At 39.8% G+C, this 20,919-nt stretch overlaps 1 protein-coding gene across 1 annotated transcript in view; it reads right to left on the minus strand.

The window, feature by feature from the left end:
- Positions 1-20,512, minus strand: part of LOC120542540 (circularly permutated Ras protein 1-like) — a 270,320-nt gene extending 249,808 nt beyond the window's left edge. Inside the window, exon 1 of the mRNA XM_039775068.1 lies at positions 20,439-20,512. The gene's annotated coding sequence lies outside the window, so the exon portion shown is untranslated. The remainder of the gene's footprint in view (positions 1-20,438) is intronic.
- Positions 20,513-20,919: the final 407 nt, after the last annotated feature.

Below are 20,919 nucleotides of genomic sequence, written 5' to 3' on the forward strand. Positions count from 1 at the left end.
CTCTCCACCTGCTTCCTCCCTTCTTGGCCCAGCTTTTGCTCGCTCCTGCCCTTTTTTTCCTTTAACCTCTGTCTCTCTTCTTTCCTTTTCTTCATCTTTCTTGAACTTGTTCTTTCATCTGTCTCCAGACATCTCCCACTCTCGCATCAGCTCTCCCTTATATCCCTCCATGGGGCAGCACCTCAATCATGAGACATTGAAAGCCAATGGAGCAGTCAAGACAAACCACACCCTTACGTACAGGTGCGCTGCACCTCAATCACTCCACCAACCTCCTGCAGCCACGTGAGCATGTACACTAACGGAGATCACACCAGCTATTTAATGATTTATTTACATAAAAACCAACCACTTGCTGCTTAGCCACGGACCCTCTATTCCACACAACCTCTATCAGTAATAGAAACTGCTTAAAAAGTCTCAGAATATCCCTAAAACATAATTTTTAAACCAAAACCATTAAATGCCCTACCACTCTTTGCTAATACACTTCACTCTTGTTTGTGGTATGGTTTGAATATTACAAATTGCCAATCATAAAAAGAAATCATTGCCAGTCACCTATTCAAGTTAACTTCCACTCACATGGGCCCTTGTTCCTTGCTCCCACTTTGCCTCCTAACGTTTGAGTAGTTCAGCTTGAACAATAAGCAACTTTTTAAACACAACCTTGAGGAGTAATTCTGGAGATCTCCCAATAATTATTTCTGGGATTAGCTAAGGTCCAATAGAGAATCAAACTCACCAGATTATAGCACATGCAGCCTGCCACTTGGTGTCTGAACCCTTGAGTCCCTTAATTTTTTAAAAGGCAAGGCAGGAGTACCTGGTAGTCTGCAGTCTTTCCTTGCTAGTGGAGAATGGGGCTCCAGTAACATCCACCTTGTAAAGATGAAACTTAACCCTGATTGAGGCTCCAGCCTGCCCCACTTTGGCCATTGCTGCCTACATTCCACTCTGTAGGATCCTTCCAATAAAATGGGGGAAATTACTGGCCTTTAGTGTTAGCTCTTTAAAGCCAAATACTATGAGCCTCCTATCTCTCTCTCTATTGAGACACACCAATTTGTAGTGTGCTCCCTTATAATAATACTTTCCCTCCTCCTCACTTTGATTTCTCTCTCTCTCTCGTTTTCTTTTTTTATAGCATCCCCTTTTCTTCTCTATGCCATAATACTACATCTTGGATGTTGGTCACACTCTCCTTAATTTTGCACCATGTATCTTGCCATTTTAATATCTTATAGTATCACACAACATTCTCAAACTTCAGGGACACAGATGCCAGCCCCTGTCACCAAAACATCAGGTGCCCGGCAAAAAACATCTTTGGACAGGGCACCAATAAATTGAGGGTCTGTCTTAGGAATACCTGTAAAATAATATAAAAATAATGAGGGAGGAAAGCCAGTGTGTATCCTAAGTAAAATCCATGCAGACACTGAGAATATGTAAACTCCTCATAGTCATCAACCAGGTATGGAATTCAAAACTTAGGTGCTGAATCCATGATGCAGCACCACTAAAAACTGTGATGCTGTATATTATATTAATATTATATTGCATTATATAGCACTTTACTTTTTGTGTACTTTGCATATTATTTTACATGGTAATTTAACTGATCATGGTCATATGTAGTGGGAATTTAAAAAAAAAAATGAATGCAGCATGTATTTTCAAAGCGGGCATTGTAGGTAGAGACAAGTTAGCACAATGAAAAAATGAGAAGCTACACTTGTGACTCATAAGGTTAATAGAAAAAAAAACAAAAGCTGCCAAATAACTAAAAGCCTGAGTAGTTCGACACATGGCCTTGAGGCATAGGTGTTATCAATAAAGAAGAAACTGCCCCCTCTGCTCTTCCAAATCCTATGTGCAAATACTGCCTGGAAATGTAGCTGCAAAAATGCAACTCTTTAAATTTAAAAAGACTCTAATGAGCTTTGATTGCCAGTGTGGCTCTCACATGTGCCAATTAAGAGCCATCATAATCATTACAGTCTGGCTGCATTCCCTGACAGGACACAAACATGACTTACAGCAAGTCTATCCACAAAATAAAGCACCTGGCTTGGAGGGTTAATTAACTTTGAAAAGTAGATTAGGCAGCTAATCTCACCATTAACTGGTATGAATCATAAAGTTAAATTTTCCCTTTCTGACACACACACACACACACACACATATATATATCTAATAATAATAATAATACATTACATATATATATATATATATATATATATATATATATATATATATACTAGCAAACTACCAGCATGGCAAAGTACTGCCTTAAAATTTTTATTAAGAAGATAATTAAACCTTTTTAAACTGAGGGAAAATATACCAATAATTATTTGTTAAGGATCTCTTTGTATGCCACGTTGTCAGTTCGGCCCTCCGGTTGTAATATGACCAAGCTGTGCGCTGAGCTTACTCTTTAGCAAGCAATGTACAGTTGACCATGTGAAAAGTAATCTTGTTTCAGACCTCACAGCTTGGATTGCTGATGTCATAATCGGTTTGAGTTTCATGGTTTGTTTCAATTACGACAGTATTTGCAGGACTTGTGGTGAAGTGACATTCCACATCTGTCAAGCGTTGTAAGCATACAACCGGTTTCATCGATAACTTCACATCCAGCTTTTGAGAGTTTAAACATTTATAAACATCAACGTGTCCACTACTGAAATCGTCACCTGTGAATCTAAGATGTTTAAGAGACATTGGCGGTTGTCGAAAGGTGTAAAATATTTGGCCATTTTGGTACACTTGAAAGCGACAACCAAACAGTTTAGCGGCAGCAATCAACTCACATGCAGAACCATAGGTGAAGGGCTAAAGCATTTCACTTTTCTAGTGCTCCTCTGTAGTATAATTTTCTCCTGTACCATCATCAGTCATTCAATACATAAGACACAATGTTCCTCCGGATATCAAGAGTGAGCCTGATATGGCTGTGCAATATGTAACAAAGAGAATGTAAAAGGCAGGTGCCATCTCAGGGCAAGGAAACCACCCGGTAAGTGACAGTTCTTTGATCGATGGTGATCACCTCGATAGACAAGTTAATGGGGGTACAGTTGGAATGATAAAGGAAACGGGTATCTGAACAATGTAAAGTAAGTCAAAAATACCTATAAAATAACTATAATCGTAATAAACGAACAATAAAATAGCGGAGAAGCCGTGGATTAAATAAAAACGCTGCAGTTATCAGCAGGGAGACGTGAATAGAATTTTGAAATGAAACCTGCTTAACTTTTGTAAGTAAGCTGTAAGGAATGAGTCTGCCAAATTTCAGCCTTCTACCTACATGGGAAGTTGGAGAATAAGTGAAGTTGGAAAGTTCAATATGGCGGCCAATAGTTGCATCATACCACTGAAATAAGTACGTACTTCGGTTTCAGTTAGCGCAGGGAAGCCACCTACCAAATTTCGTGAAGATGAAGATGGGGCCATAAATAAGAAAGTTCAACATGGGGAAGTCGGAGAATTAGTGACGTTGGAAAGTTCAATACGGCGGCCGACAGTGGCGTCATACCACCAAAATAAGTACGTTCATTAGTTTCGTTCAACATGGCGGACATTGTCGACAGTTATGACCATTACACGAGAATTTCGAAATGAAACCTGCTTAACTTTTGTAAGTAAGCTGTAAGGATTGAGCCTGCCATGCACCATTCATACCACCAAATATGTTGTTTTGACACCACCACACGCTTATTTACAAATTATTTACAATAATATTTGGTCACCAAGACCCCAGTTCGGTCACAAAGACCTAATCACGCACAAACCCCAAACTCCCAATGTCCTGGCCACAATGCCTTGGGCTGCCTCCAATTTCGAAATGAAACCTGCGCCTCCTTAACTTTTGTACCCTCTTCCGTCCCTCCTGGCGCCCCGCCGGGTCAGTAAGCTGTAAGGGCAGCAGAGCTCAAACGGGTCCCACTCGAGGATAGCCGGAATGAGCCTGCCAAATTTCAGCCTTCTACCTCCTTCACTCTGGGACGCCCTGACGGTTTGAGACATGTGCGGCGCAAGGAAGGGCACTTAGCAGCCCGTGTCCCTTCAGCGCCCTCAACTCCCCTCGCCAAGATTCCGCGGCGCCGCACCTCCTGTCGGAGGGCTGCTTACTCGAACTGATCATTGTCTTCACAGCCTTTTCAGCAGCCCTCCCATATGCTTTACGGAGTCGGCTGTACTCACCGCCTCGCTGGAGATTCCAGCGCCGCCCCGCTGTCGATAGTAACGTTTCAGCGCCAGCGCCTTCTTCTCCAGTACCAGCAAGTTCAATAAGGGACGCCCAGCTCCGCCAAAGCGCCGCAAAGACAGGAAGTTAACCGACGCTGAGCCTACCTGACTGTCGGCCTCCGACGCCGCCACTTCCTGTGGGCCTTCCTCCGCCCAATCGGGTCTCCCCTGCCCGTGATGGACATTCCTGGTCCCGCCTCTACAGTCATCGGCGGGCACGCAAGACACACCGCCCAATGGCGTCATACCACCAAAATACTGACGCTATCGTTCATTAGTTTGCCGGGCAGGGAACTTAGTACAGGAAAGCTGCCTATCAAATTTCCAATGCACGCCGCCCGAAATAACGGCCTCCCGCGGACCATAAATAAGAAAGTTCAACATCCTGCCGACATTGAACGGTACCCGGCACAGTTATGACCGTTTACGGTCAGAATTTTGGTCACAAAGAAATGAAACCTGCTTAACTTTTGTACTCTTCAGCTAAGCTGTAAGGATTGAGCCTGCCAAATTTCAGCCTTCTACCTGCACGGTGTGGCAAGTTGGAGAATTAGTGGGGCGTTGGAAAGTTCAATATGGCTCCCAAAACAACCCGGGCGAAAGTCCAGGCGGGCTCTGATACCACCCTCCTGGCGCCCCGCCGGGTCAAATAAGTATGTACATCGGTTTTGGTTAGCACAGGGAAGCCGCCTACCAAATTTCATGAAAATGGGGTCAGCCTTCTACCTACATGGAAAGTTGGAGAATTAGTGACGTTGGAAAGTTCAATATGGCGGCCGACAGTGGCGACATACCACCAAAATAAGTACGTACATTGGTTTCGGTTAGCGCAGGGAAGCCGTCTACCAAATTTAGTGAAGATGGGGCCATAAATAAGAAAGTTCAACATGGCGGACGTTGTCGACCATTATGACCATTATGTGTAGAATTTCGAAATGAAACCTGCTTAACTTTTGTTAAGTAAGCTGTAAGGAATGAGCCTGCCAAATTTCAGCCTTCCACCTACACGGGAAGTTGGAGAATTAGTGATGAGTGAGTGAGTGAGTGAGTGAGTGAGTGAGTGAGTGAGGGTTTTGCCTTTTATTAGTATAGACTAGCAAAATACCCGCGCTTCGCAGCGGAGAAGTAGTGTGTTAAAGAAGTTATGAAAAAGAAAAGGAAACATTTTAAAAATAACATAATCTGATTGTCAATGTAATTGTTTTGTCACTGTTATGAGTGTTGCTCTCATCAAGGATTTGATTATCATTATTTCTTTCAATCAGGTTCGTATTTGGAAGACGTGTTGTTTTGAAGTTACATTCCATTTTTGTCAACCGTTGTCATTCATCGAAGTGTTCACTACTCAAATCGCTACTCGTGAATGTAAGATGTTTAACAGGCATTCCCGGTATTAACTTGTGGATTTTCCTGCAAATATTTAGCGGCAGCGTGTCTATGAACTTGTGGAATCAAACGTCTATGAACTTAATTTAAATTAAAGTTTACACCATGCTTTGTTTCCGCAATAGCTGCACTTATGAATATGCTTGTATGCGTCACTCGCTTCATATTCTTTTGCTGCCTTCTCAATTGTGTAATGCGTTTTTTGAACAGGTACCCAAATCGGTACTCGTGAATCTAAAATGTTTAATAGGCATTCCCGGTATTAAGTTGTGGATTTGCCTGCGAATATTTAGTGGTGGCGTGTCTATGAACGTAATTTAAACTTAAGCTTTACACCTTGCTTTCCTATTGACATGTGTACAAAGGCTTGTTCAGCGTCAGAGGGTTTCCGCAGTAGCTGCACTTATGAATATGCTAAGCACAGTCCTTCACCCGCAAATATTTACCTTATATGGGCAGACACTCAGTTACGTGGGAGGCGTGATGATGCAGGACGTAACTCCGCCTCACACGCCGACCGAGCTGCAGGCTATGGCCGTATATATGGATGAAAGTAGGTTCCAGTTATGACCGTTACGCGTAGAATTTCGAAATAACACCTGCCTAACTTTTGTAAGTAAGCTGTAAGGAATGTGCCTGCCAAATTTCAGCCTTCCACCTACACGGGAAGTTGGAGAATTAGTGATGAGTCAGTGAGTGAGTGAGTGTGTGAGTGAGTGAGTGAGTGAGTGAGTGAGTGAGTGAGTGAGTGAGTCAGTCAGTCAGTCAGGCAGTCAGTCAGTCAGTCAGTCAGTCAGTCAGTCAGTCAGTCAGTCATTCAGTCAGTCAGTCAGTCAGTGAGGGCTTTGCCTTTTATTAGTATAGATATGTTTTACAAATAAACCACCTTCACATAAATACTTCTTTATAAATTGCTTTTGGTATTTTTGTAGTGTGACAATACATAAGCTGACACTCAGTTAATCAGCTCACAGTGGTGCAATTCTCCTTATTCATGGCAATTCTGATTAAACAGTACTTTTTGTATGGCAAATTTCAAACAATAGATCAAGGCACCCCCATATTGCTAAAACATTATCAAGCTTTAGTGATTGCAGTGTTAATTTAAAAATGACCATCAGTATTAAGTATACATGCATACTACTACACTAAATGATCCATAGGTGTGACTGGCAATACCTGGATAAACCAATCGGTAACAACAAATGTGCACCCATACTGCAATAGCTTTCCAAGGCTCTAAAAATTGACCTAATTCGATAACATTCTTCCAAGCAATGACTGGAACATTTCTGCACTTAGTTACAGTTAGAGTGTTTTTAGAACAAAACAAAACAAAAAAAAAAGATGGTAGCCTGTTAGTGACCTTAGGTAAGAGTCATAAAAATATTGTTATTGAAGATTGATATTATTTTACACTGAACAAAAATGAGTAAGATGCAACAATTTACTACCCTCCCAAAAACAAGTCTGTCTATGCACTTCTAAAATGAAAAGTACCCCAGACTTCAACTACTCTGCTATTAAAAGTACCTCTGAAGCATTTACAAGAGGAGGTATTGAATACAACTGAAACCCCACTTCTTTGATAGAAGGAATATGAAAACATACTTTTCAGGCTATCACAACAGTATGCCTTGGAACAATGTCTCTCCATAGAGATCCATAAAACTAGACAAACTCCATTATGACCTTGGGCCTCATGTATAACGCAGTGCGTACGAACATGCTGTAAGCACAAAAGCCGAAATGTGCTTACGCACAGAAAAATCCAGATGCAGGAATCTGTGCGTACTCCAACTTCCACGTTCTTCCGCTACATAAATCCCGATCAGCGTGAAAACTAACGCTCGTGCACGCGCTTTATGTAACGCAGCACTCCTCCCAGAATTACGCCTCTTTGAATATGCAAATCAATATAAATCGCCCTTAAGCTCAGCCTTCTGTGAAAAGACAATGGGAAAAGCACGGGGGAAATATAACAATTTCAGCGAATACCAAGTGGAGGCAAAGGAAAAACATACTATTTGTTCAAATAAACCGTGGTATAATCAACAAAAGGAAGTTGATCGAGTGACATAGCGTGTTGGAGAAACTTGACAGCTCACATTCACAAAATCGCACAGAGCCAGAAATAAAAAAGAAGTCACATATCAAAGTCGCCATGAAAAGCCGAGTTGTAGCCCACTGTCTGAGTGTCATATGAAAGCTTATTAGGGTACAGAGAAAAAAAGGCACACAGTGGGGAAAAAGCACAAAATGTCAACTTCAATCTCGACATTTCCACTTTAATCACGTAGTTTATTTTGTCATTAAAGTAGAGCATCATAAACTTCATCTTAAAATTGTTTAATTAACCAGTTTCTCAAATCACATCATAATTAAAGTAGCACATTAAATGCTTTGTTTTGTATTTGATCTTCTATGTGCCTATGTGTGTGAATCACTACTTGTTTCTTAAACCGGCTCTCTTCCTCCAACTGGACACAGAATCCATTACATTTGTGATATTACAGCTCTCTGAATAACTAAAATACTGAGATGTATACGTGATATCATTTTCATGATGATAGGAGTTAAAGCACGTTATTAAACATGTTTTTGACTTCGATGAAATAATTTGTTGCAGCAGTACTCAGGGGTGGCTCTAGGCCTGTGGTGGCACTGGGCAGAGGAAGAATCGGTGGCTCCTTCGCCCGCCAATGTCAGTAAAGTATCTTATGCACGGTGGATGGCCTTGTCCGTTGCAGACACTGCATAGACGCCTCGTGCTCATGACACAAGCATTTAACTTTTGCCGAAATTTGTCGCTGCGTTTTTAGCTGTGTTGTTATTTTCTCTTTCTGTTTTATATTCAATATATATTGGCGTAGCCGTCACTGCAGTCAGTGCTTTTCTTTCCCAAGTAACCGATCGCCACACAATCAGCTCTGTAATAGAAGTTAAGCCATCTGTAAGCTTAGCGCCGATTCTTCAAAACATTTAAGGAACATTGAAATATCTTCGTAGTACATGTTTAATTATTCTATCCTTAACGACACTCCCAGTGAAGAATATAGATTATTTAAATGAAGTTAAAGTTTTATCTGTATAATTTAATAAACATATTTTGCTGCATTTCACCTTAAAAATGATATCGTCATCATATGTAAATACGCGCTTTATAAAGCGGCTCAGGTTGTGCGATATTATAACTGTAGTGCAAGTTTACAGTGGGGTGATTGTACTTATAAGTACAAACAGTTCTACAAGGTGCAATTGATTGAGTGCATTTAAAGTTCTTGGGATGAAACTGTTTCTGAACCGCGAGGTCTGTACAGGAAAGGCTTTAAAACGTTTTGCAGTGGCTGAGACAGTGTGTCCTTGAAGCTGTATACCGATAATTCTCTTTCCGATCAGCTACTGCTGTGATTCACACTCAGATACATTGATATAAATACTCCGAGTCATGCAGTGAGAGTAATATGGAAAAAGATGATCCACTGTGGCAAATCCTAACAGGAGGAGCTGAAAGAAGAAGAAGAAGAAGAAGAAGAAGAAGAAGAAGAAGAAGAAGAAGAAGAAGTGAGAGTAACAACACTAAAGCAGTTATGGTATTTGGAATACTATGGCTGTTCCCTGGACCGTTATATTGTTACAAGTTAAATACAATCAGATGCGTTACACTAATAAACAATATGCGGTTAGTTTCTGTGTATTTATAAAGCCGCGTCAGGAAAATAATGAGTAACCACACAGGAACAGTAGCATTGCTTTGACACTGGGTGCCGCCAGTCTGCAAAACCGAGCGGAGAACTTGCGTACGACAAGGCATGAGGTACCGTGGAAAAATGCTTTACGCCAAGTGTAGGTTTTATACATCGCGATTTGAACATGGAAAAGTTCTTACGCAACATTTCTGTGTGTATGCACCGTTTATACATGAGGCCCCTTGTCTTTTCAATATTTCTGATTGCACTTTTTATGATTCATTTTTATAAGCAGTTTCAACTTATACATTTTGTTTGTTATCAATAGTAACCCATTTGTAGTGAAGTCTTTGTTTAATTGCAATTTTACATAGTTTGTATAAAAAAACAATAAATCGCACTGTTTAAATAGAAAATAAATACCTTATACTTTGGTACATTCTACAGGCTATTACAGGTAGTCATTTAGATAGTTTAATTAAAAATTTGCACTGTTTGTTTAAATTAAAATTATTTAATTCAAATTGTAGTTGTAATGTTTGATTAAATAAAAAAAAAATCAACTGCCAGTCCATGACAGTAAATTATACTGAAACACCTGTATAAACATTTACCTGCACATCCATAATTGACTGTTTCAGTTGTTAACAGATTTGATTATAATAGAATACTTTGTGTTTCATCTGTCACAAATATAGTTTTTACCTCTTTTTTCTTTCAATGGCTCACATGTACTTGGCTAATTTAGACAGTAGTATTATTTGTATAAATATTTCAGTCAGGCAAAAAGTTTTTAAAACACATTTCTTCTTTCATGGTAGCTAAACTGCTTGTTAGCTGTTTCTTCAGTGTCAGAGTTTAAGAACCTAAAAACTAGAAAACTACTTTTCTATGTAGTTAAAAAAACATAACCAGCAAACACATAAAGGTAAATGGCTGTAAATGTTTGAAAAACAAAACTTCAGTGGGGGGCCAATAAATCTCAGACAATCAAAATTCAGCACTAATTTAGTTCATGCTCACTCAATATTTCCTGAACACTGGGTAAAATGATATATATATTTCACTAGATTTAACTTTTTTAAGCAAGCAAGATAATGCTTCCTTTCTACTATACTTTTATTCAGTGATTCAAATGGATGGTTTTAGATACAGCACATTCCAAGATTTAGGCTTTATTTTATTTAATACACCCAAGTTTCCCCATGCTTAGTACTCACATATCCCTGTATAATAAAAACTGCTCAATGTACTCTTCCTTTATTTAGCATGGTTAACTTATCTTATGTTTTACTTTCTGCTATACGTTTTCTTCTGATCTTGTAATTGTACATTAGTCTTCCTTTTTTCCAGTTAACACAAAAGATGTTTTTGTTCTTTGTCTCACAAAACATTAAAGATTTTATTTTTTTCCTTTTTATTTTTATTATTTTTAATTTTTTCCCCGAACCCGTTGGTGGACACCGGCGGTGAGGGATGCCGTCAAGCTGAAGAAGGAGTCCTATAGGACTTTTTTGTCCTGTGGGTCTCCATCATGTGGTCAGGTGGTCAAAAAACTTGGTGGCAGGGCCACGGGGGTGGATGAGATACGCCCGGAGTTCCTTAAGGCTCTGGATGTTGTAGGACTGTCTTGGTTGACACGTCTCTGCAACATGGCATGGACATCGGGGACAGTGCCTCTGGATTGGCAGACCGGGGTGGTGGTCCCCTTCTTTCAAAAGGGGGACCGGAGGGTGTGTTCCAACTACAGAGGGATCACACTCCTCAGCCTCCCTGGAAAAGTCTATTTGGGGGTTCTGGAGAGGAGGGTCCGTCGGATAGTCGAACCTCGGATTCAGGAGGAACAGTGTGGTTTTCGTCCTGGTCGTGGAACAGTGGACCAGCTCTACACCCTTAGCAGAATCCTGAAGGGTGCATGGGAGTTTGCCCAACCAGTCTACATGTGTTTTGTGGACTTGGAAATGGCGTTCGACCGTGTCCCTCGGGGAATCCTGTGGGGGGTGCTCCGGGAATATGGGGTACCAGACCCCCTGATAAGGGCTGTTCAGTCCCTGTACAACCGGTGTCAGATCTTGGTCCGCATTGCCGGCAGTAAGTCGAGCCCGTTTCCAGTGAGAGTTGGACTCCACCAGGGCTGCCCTTTGTCACCGATTCTGTTCATAACTTTTATGGACAGAATTTCTAGGTGCAGCCATGGTGTTGAAGGGGTCCAGTTTGGGAGACTCAGGATTGGGTCACTAGTTTTTGCAGATGATGTTGTCCTGTTTGCTTCATCAGGCTTCATCAGGCTCTCTGGAGCGGTTCGCAGCTGAGTGTGAAGCGGCAGGGATGAGAATCAGCACCTCCAAATCCGAGACTATGGTCCTCAGCCGGAAAAGGGTGGAGTGTGCCCCAAGTGGAGGAGTTCAAGTATCTCGGGGTCTTGTTCACGAGTGAGGGAAGAATGGACCGTGAGATCGACAGGCGGATCGGTGCGGCATCTGCAGTAATGCGGGCTCTGCATTGGTCTGTCGTGGTGAAAAAGGAGCTGAGCCGTAAGGCAAAGCTCTCAATTTACCAGTCGATCTACGTTCCTACCCTCACCTATGGTCATGAGCTATGGGTAGTGACCGAAAGAACGAGATCGCGAATACAAGCGGCTGAAATGAGTTTCCTCCGCAGGTTGTCTGGGCTTTCCCTTAAAGATAGGGTGAGAAGCTCAGTCATCCGGGAGGGGCTCAGAGTAGAGCCGCTGCTCCTCCGCATCAAGAGGAGTCAGATGAGGTGGCTCGGGCATCTGATCAGGATGCTTCCTGGACGCCTCCCTGGTGAGGTGTTCCGGGCACGTCCTACTGGGAGGAGTCCCCGGGGAAGACCCAGGACACGCTGGAGGGACTATGTCTCCCGGCTGGCCTGGGAACACCTTGGGATTCTCCCAGAAGAGCTGGAAGAAGTGGCCGAGGAGAGGGAAGTCTGGGCCTCTCTGCTTAAGCTGCTACCCCCGCGACCCAACCCCAGATAAGCGGAAGAGGATGGATGGATGGATGGATTTTTTTCCTTTACATCCTTAACCCCTAGTGCTGTTTTCTTTTTGCAAAAAATTACCAGAAATGAGCAGTGACTTCTCCAGTATTCAAGGAGTAAAGCAGTAAACGAAAAATGAATTCTGCTTAAAAAAAGCTCCCATAATGACATGCATTGGCATTGCACATCCTATAATGGCTGAAACACAGCAATGATGACATGAACATACAAAAAATCATATACTTCATGAACCAAACACATATATTTGACTAAATGAATGTAATGGAGATAAGCACAGATGAACGCAGATGGCTGCAGAACTTATCTGTATATTTACACAATTAATATTAATTTTAAGACAGTAGGCATAGCACTAACCCTAAGGAAACTCTGTTGTTGACATTTCTTAATTTAGAGAAAAATCCAGACAATCATAGATTTTTCTTTTCAGTATTTATTTCAGATTTACATAAAGAGTTGAATGCTTATTACGCTGAAGTGAACAACAAATTTTTTCAAAAGGTTTGTTTCCTGAAAATTTTTTAGTGATTATGATAGATAGCTTTAAGCTGAACACAACTTTATGTTCAGATTGACTCAATTGAAAATTTGGAGAGACATTAAATTAATTATATTGAATTTAGCGTGTTTTATCCCTTAATGATGTTGCTATGCATTTTACTAGTTCAATTGATCTAAAAATTATTTCCTAATAATTTTTGATTGTATACAGCATCTGATGTTGTTAGCCATGCTCATGACCCAAAACTATAAAGAGCTTTTTAATGTCACTGCCAGATCAGATGTTGCACAACCTACAAAAAGAAATTTTTTGAATCCCCTTGTGAGCTCTGACACAACAAAATGTTTGTATCTGGCGACAACAAACCCCATTCTTGTAATCTTGAACCCAGTAGTTCTGCTTTTGCTTTTGACATACTGTACCTAAGTTCCTGACCAGATTATGTATTCTCTGTTATCAGATGAGGTTCACTAGACGTGCACATTTGAAAAGCTGAAGAAATGTCATTTTCCACCTACACTGTGGCATCTTCATCTGCCTAATCTAAGCTCCATGTCTCTAGTGGATTCAGTACTAGCAAATCGTTGCCATGCAGCACTGATCTCATGAGTGAAGGCAGACTGGGGATTTCTAATTTTCATTAGGAAAACCAGATGCATTTTTCAGACAAAAGTAACAATCTGTCATGTGATCCTTTTGTTCTTGCTATTTAACTAGGACCATAAACGGCTTTGGCTATTAAGTACCTCTTAAATCAACCTCTCAGATTGACAGCGGATGTTGAACAACAAATGTGAGCAGCCCATGGTTTATCCTGGTCACTAGTTTTACAATCGAACTAGAGCTCATACATTTCCTTAAAAAGAGCAATCATACTGCTCCTTTGAGGCTTCAGTGTGTATTCACCAGAAATGTAACTGGCTGTAGAGACTTTGGTGAGACATTTTTGCTATTTACAAATTGTACTCTAGATAATCAATGCTAGGTTCGCACATTATAATATGCCTATAGAACATGTGGATCTGTATATGTTGTGGCAAAGGCGCTATATAGGCATCGACCCAACACAGACTGACAGCAGAGGCACGTATAAAAATGTTTTTAATTTTTCTTCAGCCATTGGTCACGTCTTCCCTGTGTCCCACAGGCCCAACACTGTCCCAAAACACCACCAAAGAAAACACCAAAAACACCCAAAAATAATTCCTCTTCCTTCACTCCTCCCAGGCAGCTTTGTCCTCCTCCTCCCGACTGGCACCCGGAGTGGTGACTGTTGGCTCCTTTTATAGCCCTCACAGAAGTGCTGCAGGTGCTCATTGACCTACTTCCGGCTGCACATCCAGGTGTGGCTGCGTTCCCGTCCAGATGAGCTTGTTAGGCTGTGCACCTCTCCCTGGCAGTGGCCACAGAGCCCAACAGGGACAAGCTCTGGTGTTCCAAAATATTGCACCCGAAGCAACCCAGGGTGGCTGCCACCAAGTGCTCCGGGGACGTAGTGTGTATCCCATGACTGCTCCTACGGATCCTGTCCGAGCATGGGTCCTGGCCATCTGCCATAATGTACTAACTGATATCAACATAATGTAAAGCGCGTGTGTATCAAGCAGACTTTACAGCCTGTCCTGCCAACATCCATCCTGACTAAGCATTCCCATGCACGCCTAAGCCTTAACAAATTCATTACATGTTGTGAAGCTGGCACTGAGTGCATTATCATGCAGGTATGGACTAAAATAAAAAACAGCTTACTTTGTGAGCAACATGCAGTATTAGTAGACTTAAAATATGAAAGGAAATCACAGAAATTGTCAATTGTAATAAACTGCTACATAATAGGACAATTTAAAGTTAACTTTTCCTTTTTTTTTTTTATTAATTTTATTGCAATCCATACAAAGCAATCAAGTTTTTACAAAAAGAAAAATTGACTTAAGAACAGATCGATCCCCACCCCTGAGAGAGACAGCAAGCCAAACGGCGTAAAATTTAAGGCTTGTAAACATACCTAAATTAATAAATTCTCTGTGCTTCATGACCTTATTTTAAAATGTTACTGATTAGATCCTGCCATGTTTTGAAAAAACTCTGTATGGATCCTCTGAGTATTTGATTTTTTTCAATTTCAAATAATATAACACATCGGTTTCCCACTGACTTAAAAGAGGAGAGTTTGGGTTCTTCCAGTTTATCAGAATAAGTCTGCGTGCCAAAAGTGTAGTGAATGCAATCACAATTTGTTTGTCTTTCTCCACTTTAAGCCCCTCTGGAAGAACACCAAACACAGCTGTTAATGGGTTAGGAGGGATTGTGAGTCCAAGGCTGTCTGAAAGGTAATTAAAAATTTTGGTCCAGAATGATGTTAATTTGGTGCATGACCAAAACATGTGACCCAGTGAGGCCGGGACTTGGTTGCAACGTTCGCAGGTTGGATCATGCCCTGGAAACATTTTGGAGAGTTTTAGTCAAGACAGATGTGCTCGATATATAATTTAGAGTTGTATAATTATATGCTTTGCGCATATGGAGCTCGAGTGAATTCTCTGCATTGCTACTTTCCACTCCATCCATCCATTTTCCAACCCGCTGAATTCGAACATAGGGTCACAGGGGTCTGCTGGAGCCAATCCCAGCCAACATAGGGGACAAGGCAGAAACCAATCCTGGGCAGGGTGCCAACCCACCGCAGGACACACACAAACACACCCACACACCATCTCCTTTTCTGATATATTAATTGAGAGATCTTTTTCCCAGTGTCCTCTTGGATCTTTGAAAGGGAGGGATTGTAAAATGATTTTATATATTGTAGAGATGGAGTCTAAGTCCTTGAGATAGAGCAATATTTTTTCCAGCATGGATGAGGGTACAAGATGAGGAAAATCTGGAAGGTTCTGTTTAACAAAGTTCCTGATTTGAAGATAGTGAAAGAAATGTGTAGCTGGAATGTTAAATTTGGAATGTAATTGTTCATATGATGCAAAGACGTTGTCTATATAAAGATCTCTAAGCATTGATTGATTGATTGTTCTGTTCTTAACTCAATTCTTCTTTTTGTAAAAATTTGATTGTTTTTGTATGGATTGTAATAAAATTAATAATAAAAAAAAAGATCTCTAAGCAAGTTAATTCCAAATTTTTTCCAGATATTAAAAACTGCATATGTTTGTAAAGGTTGAAAGAGGTGGTTCTCTTGCAGAGGTGCCACAGTTAGAAGCTTCTCCGTCTTAAAATGCTTTCTACATTGGTTCTAAAGTTAACTTTTCTGATCAGCAGGCTAAACTCCATCAGAAACATTGTAAGTGTTCTGGAATCAATATATTTATTGTACAGTCTTATTAGTGCTTTGATGATTAGTCTCTCAGGGATATTTCATTAAATGATTTTTAACATTTTTTGTACACAAGACAGCATGGTCTACTGCTATCAGATGATTTAGCTGATTCCTCATGATAACTCAGTATACTAAGTTGGACCATTTCAATCCTATCAAAAAACCCTGCTGACTGTCCACTGACACACTGGTACATAATATCACGTGTATACAGTTGTCCTTTAGTTTGAGTTACTGAAACATAATTTAAGCTAACTCAACCATAATTACCAGGGTCAGTCTAATCACAACATCTGTTATCTGTCAGTCTTTAAGAAATTAAATGGTTCTTACATATAATTTCAACCTTTTTTGAGTATTCTAAGATAAATATTATCTAGTCAAAGCAACAAAAAACTATATTTTTTGTTATTTTAAATACATAATCTTTTTATCAGATCATTTAGTATCTTATGAATAATCCTTGCAGCTACTGACATAGAAATGATGGCATAAGGATAGTACAAACTATGAGATTTCATAATATTTCATTTTCTATTTTCTTCATATGATACAATTCTCCTTTTCCATAATTGTTCTTTTAATGCTAAAAGAATGAATAACCATTAAGGGTTGCCTTTTGCATTGTTACAATTTTTTTGTCATGCTTTCTTTTGATCTTCCTCCTTTTTTCTTTTAAGTGTTATTCCAACAAGGTCATAAACATCATCAAGGCCTGAATTTAATTTGTGGATGTAGGGGGATTTCCTAAACATAACCAAAGTTGACAGTTTTCAAAGGCTCGTGAGTGGATTTCAGCATAGAGTTTATATAATGATCTGATCAATATGGAATGCTTAATTTATCCCCCACACTATGCAACTCTTCAATTCCACCCCGGGGGGAGTTAATATTATACAAAATTAGTGTCTGTCTGTTATACTTTCATTGTTATCAATCATTAATTTAATATTGTTTTTATCAATATGCTGCTGCTGGAGTATGTAAATTTCCCCTTGGGATTAATAAAGTATTTATCTATCTATCTATCTATCTATCTATCTATCTATCTATCTATCTATCTATCTATCTATCTATCTATTTTACCATGTGTATGTATTAAAATGCATGTATGAATATTTTCTGTTTAGTAAAAAAATCCATCCATCCATCCATCCATTATCCAACCTGCTATATCCTAACTACAGGGTCACGGGGGTCTGCTGGAGCCAATCCCAGCCAACACTGGACGCAAGGCAGGAAACATGCCCTGGGCAGGGCGCCAGCCCACCGCAGCTGCTTAAGAATAAATACTAAAAATAATAATGTATTATTATATTAGTGTCACATGTATTAGTGAATTCTAAGATTATTTGGGGTATTTTCATTTACACAAACTCTTTAAAACTGCTTTTGCAACAACACACCTTTCAAAACAAGCTTGTCAGAAAATCACTTTGATTTTTGACATTAGTTGTCATGTGATTTAAGCATGCATGAATACATTAAGGAAACAGCAGCTTGGCCTTTCCTCCCACACACAAAGAGAATGCAGGTTTGACTATCTGATCCCTCAAAATTGGTCTCATACTGTATGTCTAAGAGTGACTGTATGAAAGTATAGTGCCTGATGCAAGGTTGGTTCCTGCCCAGATAGGCACCTGCTCCCTCTGAAACTGAACTGAATAAGTCTATTAGAAAAAGGGTGGATTGTTGGATGGACAACAGTAGCTGAATCCATTACATATGGAGGATAAATGGAAAATCTCCATTTCTTTATCAATTATATGTGAGGTGCTGTATTAAAAAGAGAATATTCCTCTTTTTTTTTACTTTTTCATTCAAATGTGTGACACTACAAGATAAACCCGCTGTAACACAAAACTGATTCGTCACATCATTATGCTCTCCTAAGCATTCACAAGTCATGAAATTTCATCCCATTCCATAATGTGACCATAACAAAAGGCTTATTTTTGCCTTGAAAAGTCCGTGGGATTTCCCCACTTTATTAAATCAATGTTTTCAATAGGCACAATCACTCTGAAACAGAAGTCCTGATCATGGTTAACACTGTCGCTATTTTTCTTACAGATTCTTGGACGCTGTCTTTCTTTCAGTATTTTTTTTTTAATTTTGTTATCTTCTCATTTATTCTTCATAAAGCCCTTTTAGTTAACCTATTACTTTTACTTTCCGTTGTAAAATTACTACCTCGTATTCTTTTAAACCTACCGCATTTCTGCTAGACATCTCTAGACATCCATTGCATCATATTTACTCAGCCACGATCAAGTGAAACACGTTCTATTATAATACCCAGGTGGTAAATGTTCTGAATTATCGCTTGATCATTACATAATTTAAAATAAAGCTGGGTTTCCTCTCTTTCCGGTGCACTGTAATACAGATTTAGAAACAATAACAGCTTGAGTGGAGACTCTAAACTGGCAACATGAGTGTGCCCTTAGAAAAACAGCTAGCCTTGCATTAAAGATGCTGAAACAGGCTCCTACTACATACACCAGAATTAGTGGGTTTGGAAATTCAATGCATATTTGACATAGTGTTTGAGTTTTTCTTTTGATTCAATTCAAGATTTTATATTCATCATCAAAGTTTACATTTTATTTATTTTGTATTGTACTTTTTGCATGTTATCAAACTGTAATGCAGTTATTTGCCTTGAAAACTGCCAATGTTAAAGTTTTTCTTTGTTTTGAAAAACACTGTATTTTATTAGATTAAGACTGATCAAATCAAAAGCATGATGGTGCAGCAACAGCATAACTTCTTAGACCTCATTTCGATTCAGACATCAAATTTTCATGTGATTGATATCTATAGTTGAAAGCCGTTCATCAAGCCAAATATGTAACATTATATAGAGAAAGTCGTCTCCTGATCTGTCAGGATAAATGCTTACCTTGCAGCTGTTGATACCAGAATTAAACCGATGACCCTGACCGTGGATGAAGGGCCAGACTGACAAAACTGGCATTGCTTATATGAGATTAAGGGAAACTGGATTTTTTCCATCCCCATATCTAATGGAACAAACACTCTTAAATTAGCTAGGCGTTTCCAAATATATTGTAGCATTCCAGCCAGGTTGAAGGCATTTTGGAGTGACTGTTGGGTCCGATTGAGGGAGGTACAGCGCGGAGGACTGGCAGCGGGGGTATGATTGACGCGGAAAGTCGGGGTTCGGTTCCCGGGACGGGAGGAGGGTGGACAGGCTCGTTGGAGAAGGAGCTAGAAGGTTGTGTAGTAGAGTTACGAAGTCGGCGTTTTTTCTTTTTCTGTTTTTGCTTTCCTTTAACAGCGTCGCTCATATCCACAAATATGACAGAAATATAGGCGGTTGTAAATAGTTCAAAGTCAAAGACGTTCATTTTTTATTTTTTATTTTTTGCTGTTACAACCCTGTGTTTTTTTCCCTCTTTACTGTTCAAGTAAACTGTTTTGTGAACTTTACTTCGTCCGTTTTTTTCTTCTTTTCGAACCTGACTCGAAGGTCGCTACAATATATTAACTATAAAAACAAAAATAGGGAATCAAGGGAGGAAAGGGTTTCATTTTTATGTTTTATTGCGTTTCTAAATAAAGTCGCAATATTTTCTTTATTCACTAAGTGTTACAGCTAGCGATTTTGTGCTTATTATCGCATGAATAAAGCATAATTCAGCGGCACACTGATATGCTTAATGTTTTTCAGAGCTGCGAATAAGCAGCTAATTTCAGCCTCATAAGTAACTCAAGACGCAATATTAGAACGTTCTTGGTTCGAGCTTCGCCTGTTTTAACAAGCACATCCGCGTATTGTATAAATAAATGCAACACTTGTTAACTCATCAGAAGTCGAATCGAATGTTTCAATTTGATGATGGGGGGCACTGTTGAGAAGATAACTTTCCAGGACTTCTAAACAGATTTGTGCCTTCTGGTCCAGGACTGTCTGCTTTACAACGAGTCGCGCGATTCACATACACACACATACAAAAAAGCAACTAAGCGTGTATAGTTGTTGCATGTGTGGCTCGTTAACTGTTCAGACTTCCAGTTATTGTATTTAATTTATTTTAAATTAGAATGCCCTAACTTACAATTACGAACCGATTGTAATTTGAGATGTAAGCACATTCTTTGAAATGTAAACATTGAAAACAGTGAATTATTCATAAGCGAGCAAAAAAAACATTTTCACTTAATTTGCTTCCCCTTTCTCTCTTACAAATTAAAGCACTGAAAAGATTGGACTACTTACCTCTGTAAGTCAGAAAAAAAAACTTTCCATTTATTGTCTTCCAAAGTACAGTACGTCAACCTATGCGCACCTGCCAAGTACTGTTGCAGGTGCCGCCTACAAAGCTACCCTTAATGTGTATATTATAAGAGCTAGCGATAATCTCCGCCCACTTCTCGACGCGATCACGCCAAATCAAACAAGGTATGTTGACTTAACTCCTGAGCAAGAGATCTGAAGTACTGTAAAAAGACAGGTTTCGTTAACAATTTGCAACAAACAATAGGAAGTCAATGTTTTGGTATGCTCATAATGTACTGCCTCCATAGGTGGAAAATCACAGAATGACAACCGTTTTACAATTTTTACAATTCCCATTAAAGTGTTAAATCTCTTTCTGTTAATCGCCCAATTAATCTGCACACCTTCTGCTTACATTTCATGGGGTTACGTACAATAGCTTCCCCCCTCGTCCCCCGAAGACTGAGAGCGCCAAGGCAGG

Source organism: Polypterus senegalus, chromosome 13 (genome assembly GCF_016835505.1).
Source record: "Polypterus senegalus isolate Bchr_013 chromosome 13, ASM1683550v1, whole genome shotgun sequence".
NCBI lineage: Eukaryota > Metazoa > Chordata > Cladistia > Polypteriformes > Polypteridae > Polypterus > Polypterus senegalus.